This window comes from Myxine glutinosa, chromosome 8 (genome assembly GCF_964187855.1).
Source record: "Myxine glutinosa chromosome 8, kmMyxGlut1.1, whole genome shotgun sequence".
In the NCBI taxonomy this organism is placed as follows: Eukaryota; Metazoa; Chordata; class Myxini; order Myxiniformes; family Myxinidae; genus Myxine; species Myxine glutinosa.
The window spans coordinates 131,873,461-131,899,571 of NC_136268.1; the positions used below are offsets into that span (position 1 = coordinate 131,873,461).

Consider the following 26,111-nt stretch of genomic DNA (forward strand, 5'->3'; position numbering starts at 1 on the left):
CATTTTATGAGATATTTCACAAATCTGTTAACTAAATTGTTACCAACAAATTTCTTCACCAATATGTTTGTAAAGGTGTGTAATAACATGTGTTAAAATGTTGAAGTTCAACTCCCGTGGGAAACCCAGAAAAAAAGCTGTTGAATTCGGGTACCGAAAAATTATTTTCGAGAATTTTTATTTTTTTTAATCGGCCCTTAAGTAACTTATGAGGGGTCAAATAAGGGTTTTTCATGATTCTGAGTTGATTGTTAACATTTATATTTTCACTTTTACATTTACACACAAAGTAGCTTTTATTTCACATACATATATAATACTCAAGAGTTATTTCTCATTCACAATGTCAGAAGTTTCAACAGTCATTGTCTCTGTCTTCTTCAGACTCAACAACATCATGACAGCAGTTTCTGCATGTAATGCCATTACAGACTCCACAGGCCGAGATGCACGTGACCCCATTCTTCTTGCAGCTGCATCGCCGGTTGCTGCAATCTCCATGACAATTACAGCTCGTGAACTGCAATAGCTCCTCAGGAGCCGTGGGGTCCAGTGTTGGAACTGGCTCATACCCATGCACACCTATTGTCCATCCATAGTCACTGGGGTTCAGAGACATGCTCTGTAGAAGGATCCAGTCCCGGGTCTGCAGGTAGGCACGGAGTGAATGTTGTGCAGCTGCACCCTCTGTTGGAGGTAGAGTCTCTGGTTTGATCACTCCTGCCTGCCGAAGATGGTGTTGAGGTCATTAGGGTCTCCTTCAATAACTGGGAGGAACTCGATCTGTGTGCTCTGCTTTGCATCATTAGCATGGATTCTCTTCATCCAGCCATTCCAGTTGGAGTGTGGGAACTCAGGATCGTTGGCTTTGATCACCCACCCCGCTGCCCAGAGTGTGTCACCTGGAGTGAGGAGTGGCTGATCATGAGCCAGGGAGGAGGAAAGCTCAGCGAGGGGGAGAAACATGATCGCGTTCGTTCCTATCTGTTTCCTGTTCGTAAATGGAATAATCTTTACTTCAGTTCCTCTCAGGATCTTAGCTTTGTCGAGTGCCTTCAACTTCACCCGGGGGAAAGCTGCTGTTGTCTGTGGATCTGGCAAAGGTGGTGCCGGAGAGGTGACTTCGATCCAACCCATTGAGTGAAAGGGAGTGTTTCCGTGAATAGAGACAATGTTTAAATCTATATTGTCTCCAACAAACTGAGTGACTGCATTGGTTGTTTCCCCAACCTCCATAAAGACCACCTGATCATTACTTGACAATTCACTTTCACTGGCTGGCACTTTGGCTGTCATCACTGATTGATCCTCAAGCGCAGCATCAACCGCAACCTCATCATTGATCTGTTCATCGGTTTCCTCCACAATGGTGTCAAGAGTGCCAGAAGTATCTGGAACATCATCTCCACTCCTACTATTAAGGAAGCAGTATTTGTAGTTTTGTGTCTCCGTGTAAGACTCAGTGTATCCCAGCCGGTGGAACTTGTTGAGCATCCATTTTGACCCAAATCTATGATCAAGTTGTATGGCAAGCCCCATTTGGTGTGGCAATACTCCAGACCGAGGTCGACAGGCCTTAATAAAATTCTGCCCCCAAACGGCAACTCTTTCGTCTGTCTTGACAATCGGTCTCAAGAACATCTGAAGGCTTGCAGGAACAAGTGTCAGCTGACTATCGATGTCAGTCATACTGTGTGTGGTGGGGTATGACTTTGGACCTAAATCAATCAAGGCAATATCATTGGATATGAACTTGAGTGCCGTCTTTATGATCTGAGTCTTCTCATCTCCATGGTCAAGATTAGCATGATGCCCTCGCAGAATATTGTCGGTGCCATCTTTGAGACAGAGTACATCTGCCCTTCTTTCCTGTGTTGTGAAATACAAGGTGTCTTCGTATTTCTCTAGAAGTTTTATCTTTAGCCAATGCTTTGAATAAGAAAGGCTCTTCTCTGGTGACTGATCAAACTCCTGCAGCTTTTCATGGACTTGGTCCATGTTCATTACCCCATGCTCTAATTCTGAGTCTAACCATTCGCAGAATTCAATAAAAACTGCCTCTCGCTCCTCATCAATACTCCTCTGTCCTCTCTTCCTTTTTCCTTCCTCATCAGTCTTGGACAAACTGTCACCTCTCGCAAACATAAGTTTGCATCGCAAATGGTACAGTGTTTCTTCTGCTACCAAGTCGTTGATCCCTTCCAGGCGTCCAGTGACTTCAGTGCCCCAGTCATCCCCGCGACTCCGTGCTGTCTTCAGCAAGCTTGCCTTCAGTGTATCTGCAGTCAAATTATCTGGCACTCTGTATTTCTTTCTAGCTTGTGCTGGATTATTTTTGTAGAGCTGGGCTGGTTGGTTGCAAAGAATGCATACATCCTTATACAGGAGGTCAACTGACTGTGATCTTCTAGAACTGCAGCCAGTTGATGAACTGAACTCACAAGTAGTGCGTCTTCTCTTCAACTTTGATGACTCTTTCTCTGCCTTTGATGCTTGAGCTGACTTCTTGGTGGTTGCAACAAAGTTGTTGTACAGATCATTTTTACACTTCTGGTGGTACCTCAGTTTTCCTTCCTTTTGAGCCTCCTTCATACGTTCCACAACAGTAACATTTTCGACAGTTTCTGCTTGTTTCAATAAAGTTGAGTATCCCTTTGGAGTTGCCTGTATGAGCCTTTCAGCTGGTGTATCCGAGCGTGCACAGATGAAGCAATTGAGCACAGGTGGAGTAACGTCTTCATCCATATTGCTAGACTCCATGTCCTGCAAAGTAGAAAATGAGATATATTTAGAAATTATTTTTCCACAAAGGAGTGTCTGTGGTGAAATATAAATGTTAACAATCAACTCAGAATCATGAAAAACCCTTATTTGACCCCTCATAAGTTACTTAAGGGCCGATTTAAAAAAATAAAAATTCTCGAAAATAATTTTTCGGTACCCGAATTCAACAGCTTTTTTTCTGGGTTTCCCACGGGAGTTGACCTTCAACATTTTAACACATGTTATTACACACCTTTACAAACATATTGGTGAAGAAATTTTTTGGTAACAATTTAGTTAACAGATTTTCATATGTTTCCCTTACTATCTAGGACCATTCATTCAATACAACTCACAATCACACCTTTCACCATACTCTGCTCAATGCACAATCATGCCAATCATCATGCTCACCACAAAGAACTTCCTGCACACACACTGACTGCATCATGTAAGCTGACTACTCCCTTCTGAAACTCGCACTTCCCAGTCTTCCCTTATACTAAGCGCTCCCACGTCATTATAATCCACTAATCTGCTACGTCCCCTCTACAGGTACATGTCGCTACTTAACTCTACAGTTACCTATGGTCATTTCTCTAAATTCTATCATTTTATCCTAACCCTCCCGGGCCAGTTTGCACAGCCAAAACCCCATAAACTATTGCTCATGTGCCCTGGAGCGATGTGAGGGATGGTGGATTTTCCATCCCTCTACATCGGGCATCTCCCACTATACCATATACCCATCAAATTTTGCCCATCAAGTTTTTGCCAATCACATTTGCCAATAATCTTCGCCAATCAAATTTACCAATCCAATCTACCCATCCAATTTGCCAATCAAATTCACTATCCTTACCATCGTCCAATAAACTTCGAGCCTCGGTGCGGGAAATTACATTCTCAAAGCGCGGCTTCGCAAAGCCGAGCAATGAATGCGGGTGGTTTGTCTACTGCGGTTGGGTCCGTCCGGCACTCGATGCAGGGGAGGAGGTTTCATCGGGCCGAGATTCCGAGGTCTACCTCGGCACGGAGCCTTTCGGTCTCCTGCCCGATGGCCCAATCTTGCCCCGCCGGAACGCCGCAACCACAAGGGGGCGTCGTTCCGACCCCTCCTACCTTCCCCCGAACCGGGCCGCCCGCTTTGCCTGGCAAAGCGCGGACGCGACCGTGCAGCGACGGGCCCGGCGCGAATCGTGCATGACGCTCCGAACAGGAGCGACGCGACACCAATCCCCGCCGGTTCCTGCAGTACACAAAGCCCGGCACAGACCGAGGGCTCGCGTCGACTATCCGTCAGCCTAAACGCTGTCCCGTTTAACGTCGATGCTCCCTGTACATGCTCACACCACCACGCGACTCTTCCCATACTCACACATCCAGGTGTCTCCATACACTTTGTTATTGCACTTTCTCTTACACACCACCCAGGTACACTCATTTCGCTCACAGACTTCGTTACACACCTGACCACCGCACACCTTGGCGCACACTCGTCGTTCGCACACTTCATCAACACACCTCCTCGCGCCCACTCCTCGTTCACATCCTCTGTGACAACCATGGGTGTGCACTCTTTTGCACACCCAATCACGTGCTTCACACCAACTGAGGTGTGCATTCCCGCACATGCTCAACCATTCCAGGTGTGCATTCTTTCTCACTCGCCACAACCAACTCGCACTCTGTGTCACTCTCACCACCACACTCTGTCATGCATTCACTCTCACTCTCGACAGCACACTCACTCCTCGGCACACACTTTTTCCTCACACACCCCTCCGTTCCACACCTTTCTCGTGCACCTTCTTGCACACCCTCTCCCGGTACATACTCCGTACCACTCATGGGGGTGCATTCTTGCACACACCCAATCACCACCGCACACCCTGGCTCACCAATACCTTCCGCACTCCCCATAGTCGGACATCCTCGCACACCTCCTCTTTCCACGCACTCTGTACCAGTCGCACACCTCACCAGTGGCCTCTCACGAACGCCTGGGTCTAGACCAACACCCAAGCTCGCTGAATCTCCCCTCACACCATATACATTTCCGAGCATATCGCCACTCACCTCGGCGCCTCTTCTCCTTCGCTCCTCCTCCGCCACCTGCAAACTCTTTATTTGGTCAGTAAGCACATCATCACGCTGTGAGCACAGACCTTGCACCAATTCCATCACCTCCTGCTTTATCTCTTTCTTAGTCTCCTTCCGTCTCTTCTTAATTTCACTTACCCCCTCTTCCACCTCCTCTAACTTCTGTTTCACCTCCTTTATTTCCCGGTGCGCCCCTTCAATTTCTTCCTCTAAGGCCACCTTGGTCGTTTATATGTGCGTCCTGACTTCCCTCTCTTTCATCTCCATTGTCTCTACCACCTCCTCTAACCTCTTCGTCAGTCCCTCATGTACCGTCTGACATTCCTTCTTTGTCGCTATTAGTTCTTTCTTGATCTCTTTTTGCTACGCTTTCAACCCCCCTATTACCGCCGTGTTATTTTCTACCTGTTCCCCGAACTCCTTTAGTCCCACAGTCAGCTGCTCTACTCCTCGCGTCAGGTCTTCTATGCCCCCCTGTAACCTAGCCGTGCTGTTCCTCACATCTTTCTCCATGCGCTCCTCACCCCGCTTTACCTCGTCGCATACTCCCGCAACCTCTTCGCTCACCCCGCGCCTTATATCCTCCCCCATCTCTCCTATTTCCTTGGTGGTTGCCGCCCTCATCTGTTCCAGCTCCCCCTTGTGGGTATCCAATTTGGTTTCCAGCCCGATTTTTACCTCCTCTATCTGCTCCCCCATTTGTTTGATTTCCCGGGCGGATTGCTCCCCCATCTCCCTCAATTTGCCTCCCATCTTGTCTTCTAGCCCCGTTAACCCATTCTTCACCCCTTCCATTTGGTTCTCCTGAGTGGCCATCCTATTTTCCAATCCCGTTAACCCAGCCTTCATTTCCCCTATTTGGTTACCCACGTCCTCCAATTGGACCCCTAATTTGCCTGCTAGCCCCCCAATTTTGTTGTCTAACCGCTCCCCCATTCTACTTTCCAATCCTCCAATTTGGTTTCCCATCTCGTTTCTCAATTGTTTATTATCTGTCCTCATTTCTCCCATATCCTTCCTCAATCCCTCAATTTGGTTTCCCATGTCATTTCTCAATTGCTCACTCGTCTTGACCATAATGGCCTCCATTTGTATCATGAAGAGGTTCATATCCACCGGTGCTGCGGGCTCGGCTGCCGCGGCCATGTGCGAGGCGCCATTTTGTGCCCCTCTAACCTCGTGCGAGGCGCCGCCATCTTGTGCGCCTGTAACGCCCTCTACCACAGCCTCATTGCTCTCCTCTTCCCTCTCTCCCAATTCCTCCCCGGGGTCCTCGGTCGCCTCTACCTCCTTATTCTCCCCTACCGGCACCCGATCGTCTTGATCATCCATGGCACGATTTTAATTTGGGATATGAAATAAAATTTCGGCCGCTCAAAAGTTTTGACCAAATTTTTTAAAGATGTTTTAAAATTTGGTTCGGGTCCAATCCCACACTCCTGACACCAATTGTTATGGATCCGGCGGATGGCACTCCCATTAGCAAGGGGGGGGGGGGGTAATCCCCTTGTCCTGTTAAGCTGGCCGTCTCCGCCGGTCCTGGAGCTATTACGGCACTTCCGGTCAGCGATGAATAGGGTAGTAGGCCAATTATTCCTATGACCTAATTACCAGTGCCTTCCGGTAAGCGAAGAAATGAGCCCCGCCCGAGCCGCGGCTGTAATGGACACGCCGAGCGAAGCGAGCCACGACTCAGGCCGTTAACAAAAGACTAAACCCGACTATAGCGGTTGGCCAAATCGCGCCACAGGTACTCAATCGGGAAAGGACTAAAGCGATCGGGGGAAGAAGAAACCAAGGTAAAGGAATACGAGATATTTATTAATTATATACACGAAATGAAGAAGAAACGAAAGGTAAGACTGTACAGGAAGAGGAAGAAGCAGATACACAGGGCAACCTTAAAACAGTCTTATATTACAATCCCGGACAAACAAACAGACTTACACGACAGGGAATGGCAGGAAGGAATGGCTGGAAGGAGGAGAAGGTCGAGGCAGACGGTAGGGCATTGAGGTCCGGCTCCAGGAGTGGACTCGCGTCGTGGCGGGAAACCCTGGCAGGCAGCGAGTGCGTATCGTGGACCGCGAGCGGACGTTACATATATCGGGGAAACTGGGATACGGCGTATGTAATATGTGGCTCGTGCCAACGCTCTCTCTCTCTCTCTCTCTCTCTCTCTCTCGAACAAGGTTCGTATCATCAACGGTCCCCTGCACAGTCCGTTACCATCAGCAGTTCGTGGCGCAGCTCGTACCAAAAGCAGTCCGTGGCACACTCCCAGCTCCGCTCCAGCTCATCGACCCGAACTCCTCACCTCATCTGTTGAAGCAGTCCCTCGCAGCCGCTTTTATTGTCCGTTGTTGTATCAAGCCGCCGGCTCCGATGACACGCCGACTGGTCGGCTCACCTCGGCGCTGGTTGGCCGGCAAGGGCTCGCTGGCTCCACCTCTGATGACGAGTTCATGTGCCACACCTTGTTCTTGTGGTTCCGCCACCTTTTTTCTCGGCTTGAGACCACGTGCGTAATGGCGGCTTGGTGCCAGCAAACAGCCCAAGGCAAATGGCAGCGAACGCTATCCTACTGTTACTGCACTTTGACGAGCAGGAGAGATGATTGGTAAAATTGAAAGGGGCCTATCTTATTTGATTAATGCAATGCAGATTCAACTATTGGGAACAGATCCTTAACTGAAACACATAATAATGAAATAACTACAGTGAGGTCCTATGGTTCTCTACGTGTTGTACATGGACTAACTAGGGTGCGATCTTTAATAAAGCCAATAATTAATGGGGATATTTACAGGGGATCATTTATAAGGGAAAATTTACTAAAATTTACAAAGTGAAGGTTCTAAAAACCGTAACAACATATATATATATATAAATATTGTTACAGACGCGGTTGTGGATGTTGGTTTACCGAGCGGTTTGGTATGACCGCGTCTGCACGTTTACCCGATTCTACTCGAACGTTGGCCGAGTCGCGCTACGCTAAATCAATTGAGGAAAAGGACACAACGGCTGGGTTAAAATGACACGACACCAAGGGTTCAGTTCTCAAGACCTCCGGAGGAGGTTATAATATTGCGGAAGGTCAGATTACAGGGATGAGAGAGACAGCATAGTAAGATAGGCACTTAATTACGGTCTTATAATAGCCCCGACAGACGACAGATAAACAGGACAAAACTGACTCACACGGGGATTGATGGCAAGGAAAGCGGGTAGTCGATGGCTCAAGGTGCACCTTGGCTCAGGGACAGAATCGACCCGGTCCGGTCCAAAGATGCGGGAGGTCTCACTCAGCGCTCGGAGGTGGCGACTGGCTCTTCTTCAAGCTCGGGGCGCATCTGATCTCACATCCGGTAAGTCGCTGCGCATATCCGGCGGGGAGTGACACGCCCTCGGCTCGTTAGCTCCGCCCCAGATGGAATCGGCCCGCCGCTTCTCACTGGCTGCGGGGGGTTACCGGGCTCCGCCCCTGACGAGGAGCTGACAGCCAGCCCCTTCGTGGTAACCCCGTGGAGCGCATGGGCAATGGCGGCTAACCGAGCCGGAGTGAGGACGCACACTCCCCGCGCCGCGCCGCGCCCCTCTGTTGTTGTAGTTGTTGTTTTTTTTTTTTTTTTTTTTTTTTTTTTTTTTTTTTTTTTTTTTTTTTTTTTTTTTTTTTTTTTTTTTTTTTTTTTTTGTATACTGAATCGAGGCTCGTGAAAGAGCTAACATTTACTTCACAAACAAATCGACCAGACAAACAAAATACACAAAAAGAGGGAGCGGAAGACAAGATGGGGAGAAAAGGGGAAGCACACAAACACAACATCCGAGAGCAGGGAGATGTGTGGAAGGGAGAGGGCCCGGGGGAGGAAGCATGGGAAGGGGGGGGGGGGGGGAGGGAGAAGTATAAAGCCCAAGGACTTCCAGGACAGAAGTTGGTATTTCAAAAAGTGGAATTGGGGTGAAATTAGCGGGGGTAGAAAAGATCAAGGTTTTGGATGGGGGAAGATAAGAGATGGTGGTGAACAGCTGTTTTAAAGACTTGGAGGGTGGAGTGGGCTTGAAGAGAGTGAGGGAGTTTGTTCCAGAGGCGGGAGAAAAGAGGAATGAAGGAGTGAAGGTGAGCAGAGAGTCTTGATTTTGGCAGTTTAACCAAAAGAGGGTTGCAGGCAGATCTTGTGCGACCTGTAGGAATATTTGCGGGACAGAGCCCAGAGAGAGCTGGGGGGGCAAGGCCAGAGAGGAGTCGGTAGAAGAGGGAAAGACCACCAACCTGCCTGCGGTGAGTGAGTGAGAGGCCCTTGGAGTTAGCTTCATCGCGGGAGATTCCAATGATTCTGGAGGACATCTTGTTGTAGTTGTTGTTGTAGTTGTTGTTGTAGTTGTTGTTGTAGTTGTTGTGGTTGTTTCATGGGGAAGATGGGAGGAGGTATGGGGAGGTCCTAAACTCACTACTGGTGCCATACGATCACATTCTGGTGCAACGAAGAGTCAGAATTAATGGAAACGAGTCCTTAACTGACATAGACTAAGAATAACTAGCAAGATGTCCGAAAGTTGTCTACGTGAGATGCGGTGGACCTGGGCACGACATTTAATGGGGGAAAAAGGGGAAGGTCGGTTCTACAGAGTGTTATTTACAGGCAATGGGACTAGGGAATGGGGGATTGGGGATAGTTGGGGAGTATTGGGGAAATAGGGGAATATTTACAAGCGGATATGGAGGCCAAATGCCACATCCGCAACATTGCACCCTTCTCTACCCTCGGGGCGTACCGACCCGATAAATTTTTACCTATTTTAGTGTGGCACTCAGATGTAGTTCCCTCTACTATTAACTCTACCCTGAGTGCGACAGTTTTACAGATATGCACAAATGAGTAAATATGTCCCCCTGCGACGTTGCACCCTTCTCCTCACAGAAACACACCCACAGGATAACCGAATCGCGGAAAGAATTCGCAAACTAAACATACAGCCGGTAGGGAGCATTATTTACAAGACTACGCTGATATTTACACTACGATCCAGGACCTGTTTTTGGAGGAACACATGCAGATGTTATGCATAGAGAGAGCACGCATGCCAGCATCGATACACCAACCCACGAGTGTTCTGTGGCCTTACGGCCTTTAATAATGTGCAGAGCACCCCTTCCCAGCACCAAAAGCACCACCCCATCACACAGTCAGCACCATCCGGTGCACCAATAAAATGTTTAGTGATCATGGTGTGGTGTCGCAGCCGGCCGATGTTCTGCCGCTGGTCTTGCCTTCGTGTGGTGCACTTGGCCTTCGTACTTCTTTCAAAAATAAAGAAAGGCGCCAACCGCGTCCATTTCTTTATTGTGGCCGTCAGGGGGCCAACTATTAGTGGTTCACCTGTATGGCATAGGTGCCACGTTGACCCATAGGTCCATCCATGGGTGGTGCTTGGCCGCAAAAGAACTGCGGTCCATTGTGGGTGGCCACCAACATTGCGGTCCATATGGTGTATCGATCCAGGCAGCAAGCAGCGAAAGTGCAGGCCCACAACTGCGGATCCAGCACCTCTCTCTCCTCTCTCTCTGCCCCAAAACCAGATCCTCGGAGGTGGGAGACAAAAGAAAAGACAAGTGAGTAAGGTGGTAAGGGCGCAAAAGTGCACGCAACATTAGGTCATGCACACTAGGGGCACATGGGAACCAGGTGAGACAGGTACGTTCCTACCGTACGCCCCCCCCCCCCCACCAGGTAACCTACATGGCCCCTCCCTTACCCCTTACTGTATCCACAAAACACAACACTACCCATAAACATCTACTTTACAAATCAACAAACGTCCCTACTGTCTTCCCCGTTCCTCCCATAAACCAAATTCGTCTTCTCTCCCTCCTAACCAATCAAATTTGCCATTTTCAACGTTCATCAAAATTTGCCATCTCCAACTCAACATCATAATTTGCTATCACCAATTCATCATCAGTCCCTCCTAGGGAGGGAGAGATGGAATCACCCCAATGTCTCATCCACGTCGTGATGCGTCTCACCAATCCACACAGCAATCCTTACTTCCTGCAACACAAAACAAAGAAAACACAGGTGTGGAGTCATCATCATCACCACAGGTAAGTGGCTGCGTATGGTGCGACAGGTTCATCAATCCTAACTATTTCCTAAATGACTTTAACAACTTTACATTACCCGGGGTCTTTCTCCTGCCAAACCATTGGCCCTCTTACACTATGGGTTCTAAAAACCAATGCCCATTGACCAAACTGTGGTGCTTTTCAAATTTGGGGTCTCACTCCCCCGATTCATCTCCCGGTGCCCTCGCACAATTTCTGGGCCGCGACGTGTACCTCTCCCAGCGGGTCTACCCACCTGCACACCCCCACCACTGCAGTTGCCTCCGAGCTTACCTGCTCCTTACCCTAACCTAACTACCTGGGGAAGGCCCTCTGGCGCTCTCCCCACTCGGTGCCCTCTCTGGCACTGGGCTGCCCGATCCACACCCGGGATCCTCAGGCACCCACTCACAACTACCGGCTCCCAGAGCCCACCTGCGGCCTCACCTGGCCGACATCCTCACAGTGGTGGAGTGCCCAACCAACTACACGCACTAACAGGCTACACGCCCAGCCATTTCCACAACACTAATGCACCCGTCCACAATACCATTCTGTCACCCGCACCACAGATGCCAATATCCAACCACAATTTACCTGTACCCTCTACCTAACACTTACACTACCCGCCCCGGGTATCCGTGATGGGGGTCCACTCTTCCCCCATTCACACCTTCGCACCATGCACACCACTCCGTACCACTTACTCCAACTCTCTCCACACACCTGTACCTGCACACCTGTGCTCTCACACCTGGTGCCACCTGCACCCTTCTCTCCCCAAGCGCATTCGCGCTGATCCACACACTCACTACTCATACACTGCTCCACACACCTGTCCAGTTGCACACCTGTGCAATCACACCTGTTCAATCCTCACACAGCATCATCTCATCTAACTACTCCCCTCTGAAACTTGCGCTTCCCAGTCGTCCCTTTAAACTATTGCGCTCCCACGTCATTATAATCCATACTAATCTACCTGCGTCCCCACTACAGGTATCAGTCACTAACTAAACTTAACGTTACCTAATGTCAATCTCTTCTAGATCCCTAACAATATAACCTAACCCACCCGGGCTAGTTTTCACTGCCATACACCCCATAATCTAGTGCGCATTTGCCCCACTATGGGAAGGGTGGCAAGGATGCCACCCTTACCCACCGGGCCCATCGCTCACTACCAATTTTGCACATCAAATTTCAACAAATTAAAAATTTGCCAATCACTACCCATCATCTGCCAATCACTACTGCCAATCCCTTGCCAATCATCAAATTTTGTTTTTCTCTAATTTTGGGTCCAAAACACTAACCTCCTCACCAAGTCTACTCACTAATGCCTCTCGGTGCGCCAATTTCTGTCCAAAGCCCGGCTTTGTAAAGCCAAGCCATGAATGCGGGTTGTTCTGTGCCAGCGGCTGGATGCGTCCGGCACTCGGTGCAGGGACGGGGGCTTACCCGGGCCGAGATCCCACGCACCATCTCGGCGTGGAGCCATCCAATGTCCCGATCTCGACCTGCCGGAATGCCTCAACAAAAAGTGGTCGCCATGACGACCCTTTCTATCGGGCTGCCCGCGCCGCCTAGTGGAGCACGGACGCGGCCGTTCAAAGCGAGGCCCAGCACGCACCGAGGGCCCGATTCGGCTAAAAGTCGACCTAACCTCTAACCCGTGTAACGTCGATGCTTCACCTGCATGCTTACACCCCGCAGCCCGTTCCTTGCTCACACATCCAGCCGTTTCCATGCTCCTCGTACCTTTCCTTACACACCCAGGTACACCCATTCCACTCACAGCCTTGGTCACACACCTGACCACCGAACACTTTGGCACACATTCGTTGGTCGCACACCTCACCAACACACCTCTTCGCGCCCCCTCCTCGGTCACCTCCTCTGTGACAATTACAGGTGTGCTCTCATTCGCACACCCAACCACGTGCCTCACTACCAATTCCAGCGTGCATTCCCACTCACGCTCTACCATTCCAGGTGTGCATCCTTTCTCACCTGTCACAACCAACTCACGCTCCTTGTCACTCTCACTACTCTCACCTCCATTCTTGACAACGCACTTACCCTTACTCTTGACAGCGCACTCTTTCCCCATGCACCTGTCCGTCACACACCTTTCTCGCGCACACTCCTGCGCACACTCTCCCGTCACACCCTCTGTAACACTTACCACACCGCGCTTCCATGTGCTCCCTCGCACACGCGCTACGACCGACTCACTCTCGCCAGCTCCCTCACTCCTTGGCACGCACTTTTTCCTCACACACCCCAGAGTCGGACTTTCTCGCACACCTCCTTTTTCGCACACCAGACCTGTCGCACACTTCACCAACGGCCTCTCACGAACACCCGGGTCCATCTCGACCCCCAAGCTTCTTAAATCCCCTGGCGCATCATACGCACGACCATATTGGTCACCACTTACACCGACCGGGTCCTCTTCCTCTTCGCTTCTCCTCCATCACCTGCGAATCCCTCATCCGGTTAATGAGCACATCATCACGATCCAAACACAGACTTTGGACCAATTCTTTTATCTCCTCTTTTATCTCTTTCTTATCCCCTCTCCGTCGCTTCTTAATTTCGCTCACCCCTTCTTCCACTTCTTCTAATTTCTGCTTCACCTCTTTTATTCCCCGGTACGTCTCCTCAAGCTCGTCCTCCAAGGCTACCTTGACCGTTTCCATGTGCGTCCTCACCTGCCGGTCCTTCGTCTCCATTACCTCTATCACCTCGTCCAACCTCGTTGTCAGTCCCTCATGTACCATCTGACATTCCCTCTTCGTCGCTATCAAGTCGTCTTTTAGTTCTTTCTGTGTCGCTTTCAACCCTCCTAATACCGCAGTGTTCCTTTGAACCTGCTCCGTTAGTCCTTTTTGTCCCTCTGTCAGCTGTTCCACCTCCTGCGTCAGGTCCTCTATGCCCCCTTGCAATTTTACAGTCCCCTTTCTCACCTCCTTCTCCATGTGCTCCTTACAGTGCCTCACCTCCTCGCGCACTCCTCCGACCTCCTCACTCACACCTCTTCTGATCTCCTCTCCCATCACTTGCATCTCCTGCCCAGATGCCACCCTCATCTGCTCCATTTCCTCCCTGTGAGCATCCAGTTTGGTTTCTACCCCCATTCTGACCCCCTCTATCTGCTGCCCCATTTGTTTAACTTCCCTTTCCGCTTGGTCCCTCATGTCCCTCAATTTGCCTTCCTTCCTGTTTTCTAACCCCTCTAACCCCTTTTGCATCCCTTCCATTTGATTCTCTTGAGCGGCCATTCTGTTTTCTACCCCCATTAACCCATTTCTCACCTCTTTTATCCAGTTGTCTAACCCCTCAAAATTATTGTCTAACTTCCCAAATTTCTTGTCTAACTCCTCAAAATTATTGTCTAACTTCCCAAATTTCTTGTCTAATCCCTTAAAATTATTGTCTAACCCCTCACCGGTGCCCCTCGCTTCGTCCCTCATTACCCCCATTTGGTTTCCCATTACCCCCAATTGCTCACTCTGAGCATCCATCCGGTTCCCCATTACCCCCATTTGGTTTCCCATTACCCCCATTTGGTTTCCCAACCGCTCACTATCAGCCCTCATTCCCACCATTTGTTCCATAAAGGCCCTCATTTGCAGGAGGAAAAGGTTCGAATCCACCAGGGGCGCTGCCACGGTCGCGGGCGCGGTCGCCGTGACCAGCGAGGCGCCATTTTGCGCGCCCGCAACGTCGGGCGCAACGACGCTATTTTGTGCGTCTGCTACCCTCACTGCTTCGCTCTCCTTATGTCCCTCATTTTGGTCCTGGACCGACCCTGCCTCACTCTCCTCTACCGGACCCCAGCCGACTTGGTCTGCCATAGCGCGACTTTCAAAATTCGGGTTTTTATTTTTTGTAAAACACAATCAAATTTCGCCGTTATAATTTCGAGCGCGGGAAACGCGCTCCGGATCGAATTCTACCTCCCAACACCAATTGTTACCCTCGTGGTACAATTGGTGTTCCAAAATTTGGGCCTAATAAATTTAGTCCCAGGTCCGAATCCGACACTCCTGACACCAATTGTTACAGACGCGGTTGTGGATGTTGGTTTACCGAGCGGTTTGGTATGACCGCGTCTGCACGTTTACCCGATTCTACTCGAACGTTGGCCGAGTCGCGCTACGCTAAATCAATTGAGGAAAAGGACACAACGGCTGGGTTAAAATGACACGACACCAAGGGTTCAGTTCTCAAGACCTCCGGAGGAGGTTATAATATTGCGGAAGGTCAGATTACAGGGATGAGAGAGACAGCATAGTAAGATAGGCACTTAATTACGGTCTTATAATAGCCCCGACAGACGACAGATAAACAGGACAAAACTGACTCACACGGGGATTGATGGCAAGGAAAGCGGGTAGTCGATGGCTCAAGGTGCACCTTGGCTCAGGGACAGAATCGACCCGGTCCGGTCCAAAGATGCGGGAGGTCTCACTCAGCGCTCGGAGGTGGCGACTGGCTCTTCTTCAAGCTCGGGGCGCATCTGAACTCACATCCGGTAAGTCGCTGCGCATATCCGGCGGGGAGTGACACGCCCTCGGCTCGTTAGCTCCGCCCCAGATGGAATCGGCCCGCCGCTTCTCACTGGCTGCGGGGGGTTACCGGGCTCCGCCCCTGACGAGGAGCTGACAGCCAGCCCCTTCGTGGTAACCCCGTGGAGCGCATGGGCAATGGCGGCTAACCGAGACGGAGTGAGGACGCACACTCCCCGCGCCGCGCCGCGCCCCTCTGTTGTGTAGTTGTTGTTGTAGTTGTTGTTGTAGTTGTTGTTGTAGTTGTTGTTGTAGTTGTTGTGGTTGTTGTTTCATGGGGAAGATGGGAGGAGGTATGGGGAGGTCCTAAACTCACTACTGGTGCCATACGATCACATTCTGGTGCAACGAAGAGTCAGAATTAATGGAAACGAGTCCTTAACTGACATAGACTAAGAATAACTCGCAAGATGTCCGAAAGTTGTCTACGTGAGATGCGGTGGACCTGGGCACGACATTTAATGGGGGAAAAAGGGGAAGGTCGGTTCTACAGAGTGTTATTTACAGGCAATGGGACTAGGGAATGGGGGATTGGGGATAGTTGGGGAGTATTGGGGAAATAGGGGAATATTTACAAGCGGATATGGAGGCCAAATGCCACATCCGCAACAATATATATATATATATATATATATATATATATATATATATATATATATATATATAGATATATATATACTGTATATATATATACATATATATATATACTGTATATATATATACATATATATATATATATATATATATATATATATATATATATATATATATATATATATATATATATATATATATATATATATATATATATATATACTTTTTGAAAGAAAAAAAATTTCAAATTCAATCTTCAACTTCAATTGTTTATAAAATGTAATATCACGTATATTACAAATACATTTGTGCAAAATAATTGTTTGTATTATGATTGGTGTAAACCATGACAATACAGCAACTTAGGTACAGTCATCCATCTATATGTCTACATATCTGGGCATTGTCTGTGTTGTCACTAAACTAGTCCCTCAAACTTTTGTTTCCGTGGTTGTGAAGTGTTTTTAATAACGCAGCTGTGAGGTGTTTTGAATCACGTGGTGGTGAGGTGCTTTAAATTACGTGGTTGTGAGGTGTTTTTAATTATTTGGTGGTGAGGTGTTTTTAATTATGAGGTGATGAGGTGTTTTTAATTACCTGGTGGTGAGGTGTTTTGAATTACTTGGTGGTGAGGTGTTTTGAATGACGTCTTGGTGAGCTATTTTGAATTTCGTGGTGGTGAGGTATTTTTAATTACATGGTGGTGAGGTGTAATCGTTGCAAACTTCCAGTCTGCACCTACCCCTCACATATGTATGTGCTGAGCGGTTCTTTTTTTAATTGTTTTTTTTTCAACCGAAATCTTCAACCTAAATTGCTTATAAAAATGTAATGTCGCAAACACTACAGATAAATTTGTGCAAAATAATTGTTTGTATTGTGATTGGTGTAAATCATGACAACACAGCAACTCAGGTACTGTCATTATCCTCAGTTAAAACAAGCCCACTCCTCTGTAACGACGCGTGGTGAGGCGAGCACAGCGAGCTGAGCCAAGCTAGTATATATATATATATATATATATACACATACACACTAGCAGAAGTACCCGGCATTGCCGGGCAGGGGAGGGGAGCGGGGGGGAGGGAGGGGAGGAGAGATGGAGGGGAGGGAAGGGAAGGGGAAGGGAGGGGTGGAGGGGGGAAGAGGGGGAGGGTGAAAGGGAGGAGCTGAATGAGAGGGGGAGGGGAAAGGGGAGGGGGAAAGGGGAGGATGGAGGGAAGGGGAGGGAGAGGGGAAGGGGGGAAGGGGAGGGCCAGTCAACAATGACGTTGCAGTTCTCATGGGAGGAGAGCAGTACAACAATCACGACATCGTCCTGCATCTTCGCGACAACAGCACGAAGCGGATTTCGTAGACACACCGATCCTATGACGCCCTCCAGTACCGGCGTTGCTGGGCGGGGGAAGGTAGACCCATACATTCCCAACCCGTACATCCGCCCTCTCAATACATGTGTACAACACCTGTACATCTGTACATCTGTACCTGTACATCTGTACATCTGTACATCTGTACAATACAGCTCATCTGTACAACTCAAGCTCACTCGGACAAAAGCCTCGCACAAATTACACCGTGAAGGCCCAATGGCCATGTCTATGCCACAAATCAAGTACGTGAGTGAATCTGGCGCACTGAATTGAAAATATATAGAACGCTATACTCCGTGAAAAGTGTAGCCGCCGTGTCGCCATCTTGGTTAGCACGACTCGACCGACTCGCTTCGCGGATCTCGTTTGTTTTTAACGTGTCCCAGATTTTAAAAGCCAGACAACTGTTAAAATGCCATTTTGTGCGGCAATAAACTGCTCCAATCGGTTACGGAAGGGTTGTGGAAAGATGTTTCACAGCTGTTTCAAAGACGTTTAATTCATATCGCACAAAATCGACAAAAATCGACACAAAAACACGATCGCACAAAAGGTGAAAAACCGCAATCGCTTTTCGCTCTGAATTACGTGCAAACGCATGACGGAAATCACCATCGCCCAGCATCGAGTGCCAACCAAGATGGCGCCCGGTAGCTGCATCTCCACCTGTGTGGTGTGAATGGATATTGTCAGTTCAGTGGGCTGGTGGTGAGGATGGAACATCACGTGATCGCTCTGAGCGAATCAGCAAGCTGCTCTGGTACAGGCTGAGATTCAGTGTATAATGTTCCTCGCTGAAATGCGCTGAGGTAAATATGAATAAAAACTATGGATCTCGTCAAATATTTTTAGGTAGGCCATGTCCTTCCCAGGCTCAATGGCCATGTCTATGCCAAATATCAAGTACGTGAGCCTCTCCGTTTAGGAGTCTATAGGTAACACACACACAAACTGTGTTTTATTTATATACATATATATATATATGTATATATATATATATATATATATATATATATATATATATATATATACTGTATATTATAATAGGCTACGGTGATTCTGTCTGTCTGTCTGTCTGTCTGTCTGTCCGGGGGTGTGGCTTACTCCGTTTACAGAGTCGCTCCACCCATTCTTGGAGAGGCTTCATGTAAACAAATATCCACCATTTTATTAACTCGAACGGCTTTGAGGCCTGTTTAGTTAGGCCCGTGCTGTCTTTCTCTCTCACACAGGTTTATTTCAACTCTAATTCGATATATCATTTCATTTTTAACAGTCGCTAACATAGTTTTAGACTCAGTTGAAAAAAAACGGGAAGAGAATCCCATGAAAGTTTCCGTTTATAGAACGAAATGATTTCACAAAGGCCTGTAAAATAAAGCCCATTCATTGAGTCACCCTCACGATTTTATCTCGAATTCACCATCTGATTTAATTTTTATCGATGGTTTTAGACTCGGTGTCAGAAATAATTGAGAACATTCACGCACACACGGGAAAATGCAGAGATATATTTTTAAAAATCGCACCACGATGATACACGAAAATGCACCGCCTAAAATAACAGTCAGGGAAAATATCGACATATATAAAAAATTTGCTTTTTCTTTTCCGTTAAGATATATTACTTTTACTTTTGATGACAGTCGTCACAAAAACGACATATATTTCTTCGTTCTCATTTCATTCAACATTATTATCCGGAAGTAAAATTGAGGAGAGTGAGGAGCTTCAGGAAATTATCGAGAGATATTTCTTCGTTTTTTTTTATTAGTTATGTGCGCATACACTTTAAATAGGTTTATTTGAAATCTTAATTTTCACAATGTAATTTACTTGCCGTTTGTCATTTGATGATTACGAGACACTTCCTCTTGAGGATCGTGACAATTCATGTGTTGCATGGAAACTTCCATGTCTAAAATGAATGAGATGGTCGATGAAGAACACAGACTTGAACAAGATGCAGCAAGAAAAAGAACGAGACGGGAGAAAAACGAGAGAAACGAGATGGGAAAAAGCCGATTGGAGAGGAGAGTGAGGAGCAATTTGTGAGGCGATTGAGGAGCGATTGGAGAGGCGAGTGAGGAGCGATTGGAGAGGGGAGTGAGGAGCGTTTGGAGAGGCGAGTGAGGTGCGATTGTAGAGGCGAGTGAGGTGCGATTGGAGAGGTGAGTGAGGCACGATTGGAGAGGAGTGTGAGGAGGTATTGGAGGAGAGTGTGAGGAGGTATTGGAGAGGTGAGTGAGGAGGTATTGGAGAGGAGTGTGAAGAGGTATTGGAGAGGAGAGTGAGGAGCTATTGGAGAGGAGTGTGAGGAGGTATTGGAGAGGAGTGTGAGGAGGCATTGGAGAGGAGTGTGCGGTATTGGAGAGGAGTGTGAGGGGTTGGAGAGGAGCAAGGGGTTGGAGAGGAGCGAGGGGTTGGAGAGGAGCGAGAGGTTTGAGAGGAGCAAGGGGTTGGAGAGTGAGGGCTGATTGGAGAGGAGAGTGAGGAGCGATTGGAGAGGCGAGTGAGGGGAGATTGGAGGGGAGTATGAAGAATTGGAGGGGAGTATGAGGATTGGAGGGGATATGAGGATTGGAGGGGAGTATCAGGGATTGGAGAGGAGCGAGGGGTTGGAGAGGAGCGAGGGGTTGGAGAGGAGTGAGTCGTTGGAGAGGAGCGAGGGGTTGGAGAGGAGAGAGGGGTTGCAGAGTGAGGGCCGATTGGAGAGGAGAGTGAGGGGCGATTGGAGAGGCGAGTGAGGAGAGATTGGAGAGGCGAGTGAGGCTGTATTGGAGAGGCGAGTGAGGAGGTATTGGAGAGGGGAGTGAGGAGGTATTGGAGAGGCGAGTGAGGGGAGATTGGAGGGGAGTATGAAGAATTGGAGGGGAGTATGAGGATTGGAGGGGATATGAGGATTGGAGGGGAGTATCAGGGATTGGAGAGGTGTGTGAGGGATTGGAGAGGAGTGTGAGGGATTGGAGAGGAGTGTGAGGGATTGGAGAGGAGTGTGAGGGAATGGAGAGGAGTTTGAGGGATTGCAGATGAGTGTGAGGAGGTATTGGAGAGGGGTGTGAGGAGGTATTGGAGAGAAGTGTGAGGAGGTATTGGAGAGGAGTTTGAGGAGGTATTGGAGAGGAGTGTGAGGAGGTATTGGAGAGGAGTGTGAGGGGTTGGAGAGGCGTGAGGAGTTGGAGAGGAGCGAGGGGTTGGAGAGGAGCTAGGGGTTGGAGAGGAGCGAGGAGTTGGAGAGGAGCGAGGGGTTGGAGAGTGAGGTGCGATTGGAGAGGCGAATGAGGCGCGATTGGAGAGGAGAGTGAGGAGAGATTGGAGAGGAGAGTGAGGAGCGATTGGAGAGGCGAGTGAGGGGCGATTGGAGGGGAGTATGAGGAATTGGAGGGGAGTATGAGGATTGGAGGGGTGTATGAGGATTGGAGGGGAGTATGAGGGATTGGAGAGGAGTGTGAGGGATTGGAGAGGAGTGTGAGGGATTGGAGAGGAGTGTGAGGAAGTATTGGAGAGGTGTGTGAGGAGGTATTGGAGAGGAGTGTGAGGAGGTATTGGAGAGGAGTTTGAGGAGGTATTGGAGGGGAGTGTGAGGAGGTATTGGAGAGAAGTGTGAGGAGGTATTGGAGAGGAGTGTGAAAAGGTATTGGAGAGGAGTGTGAGGGGTTGGAGAGGAGAGAGGGGTTGGAGAGGAGTGAGGGGCTGGAGAGGAGTGAGGGGTTGGAGAGGAGCTAGGGGTTGGAGAGGAGTGATGGGTTGGAGAGAAGCGAGGGGTTGGAGAGTGAGGAGCGATTGGAGAGGCGAATGAGGCGCGATTGGAGAGGAGAGTGAGGAGAGATTGGAGAGGAGAGTGAGGAGCGATTGGAGAGGCGAGTGAGGGTCGATTGGAGGGGAGTATGAGGAATTGGAGAGGAGTATGAGGAATTGGAGGGGAGTATGAGGATTGGAGAGGAGTGTGAGGGATTGGAGAGGAGTGTGAGGGATTGGAGAGGAGTGTGAGGGATTGGAGAGGAGTGTGAGGGATTGGAGAGGAGTGTGATGGATTGGAGAGGAGTGTGATGGATTGGAGAGGACTGTGAGGGATTGGAGAGGACTGTGAGGGATTGGAGAGGAGTGTGAGGGATTGGAGAGGAGTGTGAGGAGGTATTGGAGAGGAGTGTGAGGAGGTATTGGAGAGGAGTGTGAGGAGGTATTGGAGAGGAGTTGAGGAGGTTTTGGAGAGGAGTGTGAGGAGGTATTGGATAGGAGTGTGAGGAGGTATTGGAGAGGAGTGTGAGGAGGTATTGGAGAGGAGTGTGAGGAGTGGGATTGGAGAGGCGTGAGGGTGGAGAGAGGAGAGAGGGGTCACATATTATGTGAAATAAATAAATTGTGTTCATTACACCATTTCTGGATCTGATGAATTGCCAGTAACCATTTTGTAAAAATGAATGTGCAGCATCTAAATCAAGATGTCCAAATGTCACACACGTCCATGCCCGTGGGATTCCCACGGGTGACAGCACTAGTATATTATATATATATCCTGCAAATGTTTATAAGTGAGCACTTTTATTTGAAGGCAATGATCTGTTGCTGACTTTGTATTCATTGGTCTTTGCCTGCAGTTTCCCCTTACATTAACGAGTTTTCTTTTGTGGTCATTAACCTTTTGTTGTTGGCAGAAGTAGCATCTGAAAACAGAATCCACTGTGTATTCATATCTCGTAATTAATATAAAGTGGGCCCCAGTCATTTCATGGTGAAATGTTTAATTGTCTGGCACAAGCCATGGGTAACTCAAGGTCGGGCTTGCAGAGTTGTGCAACGTTTTTTGAAATCTGGGGTGTGATTCGTTACCAAGTTTCTTGTACAACACTTGCCAAGTTGTTTCAGCACTCAAGCAAGCACTCCATTCAAAACCATTGATAAGGAACTGCTGGGTTGGCAAGCGCTAGCTTTTTCGTGACCTTCCTCTCATGAACATCACCCAATGAAAAAAGTGGTGTGCTTTGAATCTTCCACTCTGTAAAATTCTGACAATGCTTCTACATATTCAAGAAAATGGAGGTAATCTCGGTTCTAGAGATTTTTGGAGAATTGCTGATAGCATTCTCAACCGTAATCGATAATCGATTCCTGTCCTCTTCAATGGTCATGAAGTACTTACTTCTCCTATTGATAAAGTCAAACTCTTTGCTGATTTTGCTGCAAACTCCACACTTGAAGGCCACGGGCATCCATTACCTGTTTGTTCTTCCTGTATTGACATCATGCTTTCCACCATCATCATCACATCCAGGAAAGTCGCTAAGATTATTCAAAGGCTTGACATTTCAAAATCTACTCGACCAGATAGAATCCCTGCAATTGCTTTGAAGATGTGTTCACCTGAACTGTCTTCTGTTCTCTCAAAACTGTATTGCTTGAGTATGTCAAAGTGTGTGTTTCCACTTAGCTTGAAGCAGGCTGTTGTAGTCCCTGTCTTTAAAGGCTCCGGTGAGAAATCTGATCCTTCACACAGGAGAGATATCACTGGTATTCTAACTATCGGCCTGTTAGCCTTATACACATTATCAGTAAAGTGTTCGAATCCTTGATAAAACAACAACTCGTTACTCCTCTGGAAACCCACAGCCTCCTAACTGATGCCCAGTATGGGTTTCGACAGTCAAGGTCTGCTGGTGATCGCCGAACCATAATCCATAATCATTGAACATGTGAATAGGGCTTTGGATCATCTAGAGGAGCCAGGGTTGTTTCTTTTGACATCTAGAAGGCTTTTGACAAAGTGTGGCACAAGGGCCGCATCCATAAGCTAAAATCATACGGCATTTCTGGAAAATTGCTTGATACAATCTCTGACTTCCTTGCAAATCGTCAAATCGTTGTGGTACATGAGGGACAGTCGTCCCCCGTCCATAATACGAATGCTGGTGTTCCTCAGGGATCTGTGTTGGGTCCAATATTGTTGCATGTTATATATATCAATGATCTGCCTGATTGTAGCCTTATTGTAGCCTGATTCTCAATTAAGCATTTACGCAGACGACTCAACACTGAAAACTACCTGCCCAGGAACCTTGTCTCCTCCTACCCATGACCATGCGAGTACCACTCTCAATCGGGACCTTGAGAGTGTGATAAACTGGGGGAAAGACTGGCTTGTTACTTTTAACCAAAAAAGAACCACTTGGTGTCTGTATCTTGTTCAAGATCACCTTGTTTTCCAACCCTGCTGATGGATTCGTCACCTTTGCAGGAACTTCCTTTTATCCGTCTGCTCGGATTGGATATCAGCTCAAACCTCAGCTGGGAAAATTACATCTTTGGTATCGCTAAAAGAGCCTCCCAGCACCTTAGCTGCTTATTTCCTGCTTGGCGATACCTTTCTCAAGCTTCTATGGTCCATCTAAGCAAGGCCACTATACGTCCCGTCATGGAGTATCATTGCCATATTTGGGCTGGTGCTCCGGCCTGTCACCTATCTCTCCTTGACACAATCCAGCGACGTGCTGCCATTCTGGTGGGGCAGGAGTTGGCATCATCCCTGGAAACTCTCTCAGTCCACAGCTCTGTTGCTTCCTTGGGCCTTTTCTACAGATATTACCATGGAATGTGCTCCTAGGGTCTATCACAGGTTGTTCCACCTGAGCATATTTTCAGTCGCTCTACACGTTTGGGAGTTTCTTCCCACCCATACACTGTATCTGCCCGAGGAGTAAGACGATGAGGTATTCTTCTAGTTTTCTCTCCCGCATGGCATCACTCAGGAACAGTTTACCTGCATCCTGTTTGCCCCTCTATCCCAACCGACCTCAAATCAAGAACAATGTCAATAGATATAAAGCAAGACAGAAATTCAAATGTTTTCCCCTTTATATAAAGCAAGACAGAATGGTTCGACCTTTCTGTCTAATATCTATAAGTTCCTTTGTGTAGCCCCCACATTGAGTGGCCTTAAAGGTTTTGTGACAGGTGATGTCTCATTAAAAATCGTGTAAATAAATTGGATTTTTCACTGGTATTGAATCTTTTTGTTTAGTACAATGGATGCACAACTAATGGGTAAACGCAATTGTTTTCTGGAAGAATCAATTGATGATTAAATCATCATTGGAAACTCCACACTTTGGATACAGACGTTTGCCACGGCTCAGTATCACCAAAGAAAGCTCAAGCACATTCAGAGGAATTGGAAAGATCTTACACAGATCTTCACAGAAAACAGTAGTTTCTGCTCTTTATCCTGCCATTGATATGCGTCATGAATTCACGTGCTTTTGATGTCACCTGCACCAGCAGGTAATGCTAACAGCAATCACTTATCACCAGCGCATTCACAGCGGCGTTTTGCTGATTTAGCTTGAATGCAGAAACCAGTGGAAGGGAGCAGATTATTTTGTGTTGAACTTGTCATTTAGAACTGCTCCTTGAGTTTAGCTCCAGTCAATCCTGGAACTCGCATGAATACTACAAATCCGTATGGCAAATGATGTGTTCTTGCAATATTATAGGAAACTGTACTATTGAGATTGACATTTTTGGCGTTGCCATCTGAGCCCACGCAAACATACTTTTGGTTTCTCCATTAGATGCTTATGATGTTGATAATTCAGAGGAAATAAATGAAGCAAGGCAGAAAGGTTATTGAAAAACAATGTGCCTTCTCATTTTGAGGGGTGCTAAGGAATATTTTAACATCCTCAAGTAATTGCTCAAACATGGATGCAATTCCCTGCCACTCAGAGTTGCAATTCCCTGCCAAGTGAAATGCCAGGATTTGGGATTTGGCCTTTTGCTCTGGCTAGAATTCAAACCAAGACAGGACAGCTCATAGGCAATGCTCCCACTGAGCTCCCCTTGACCAGCCTATCATATTCATCATGCAAACCCTGAAAAATAATACATACACTACCGGTCAAAAGTTTTAGAACAGCTCAATTTTTCCAGTTTTTATTGAAATTTAAGCAATTCAATTCCAGTGTAAGTTATAACCTGAAATGGTACAAAGGTATATATACCATATATATACCATAATAACCCTTAAAAGTGTAGGTCTTTCCTTCAGAGAAATTGCAAAGAAAGCCAAGGTGTCAGTGAGTACAGTTTCCGACACCATCAAAAAGCACTTGGAAACTGGAGGAAACTCTGACAGGAAGAGGTCTGGCAGACCAAAGCCACAACAGAATGAGAAGACAAGTGTCTGAGAGTCAACAGCTTACGTGATAGGCGGCTCACAGGACAACAGCTTCAAGCACAGCTTAACACTGGTCGAAGTAAGCAAGTCTCAGTTTCAACTGTGAAGAGAAGACTTCGAGCTGCAGGTTTGACAGGTCGAGTGGCAGTAAGAAAGCCATTGCTAAGATGGCAAAATAAGAAAAAGAGGCTTGCCTGGGGCATGAAGCACCGCCAGTGGACTACTGAAGACTGGAAGAAGGTCTTATGGACTGATGAATCAAAACTTGAAATCTTTGGTTCATCACGCAGGGTATTTGTACGCCGTTGAGTAGGCGAAAGGATGGTTCTTCAGTGTGTGACACCAACTGTCAAACATGGAGGAGAAAGCGTGATGGTCTTGGGCTCTTTTGCTGGTTCCAGAGTCGGTGACTTGCACAGAGT

The 26,111-nt window shown here is 47.8% G+C and overlaps 1 protein-coding gene across 1 annotated transcript in view; it reads left to right on the top strand.

Annotated features, from left to right (window-relative positions):
- Positions 1-26,111, top strand: part of LOC137432919 (BMP/retinoic acid-inducible neural-specific protein 3) — a 381,034-nt gene that overhangs the window by 108,885 nt on the left and 246,038 nt on the right. The window lies entirely within an intron of this gene.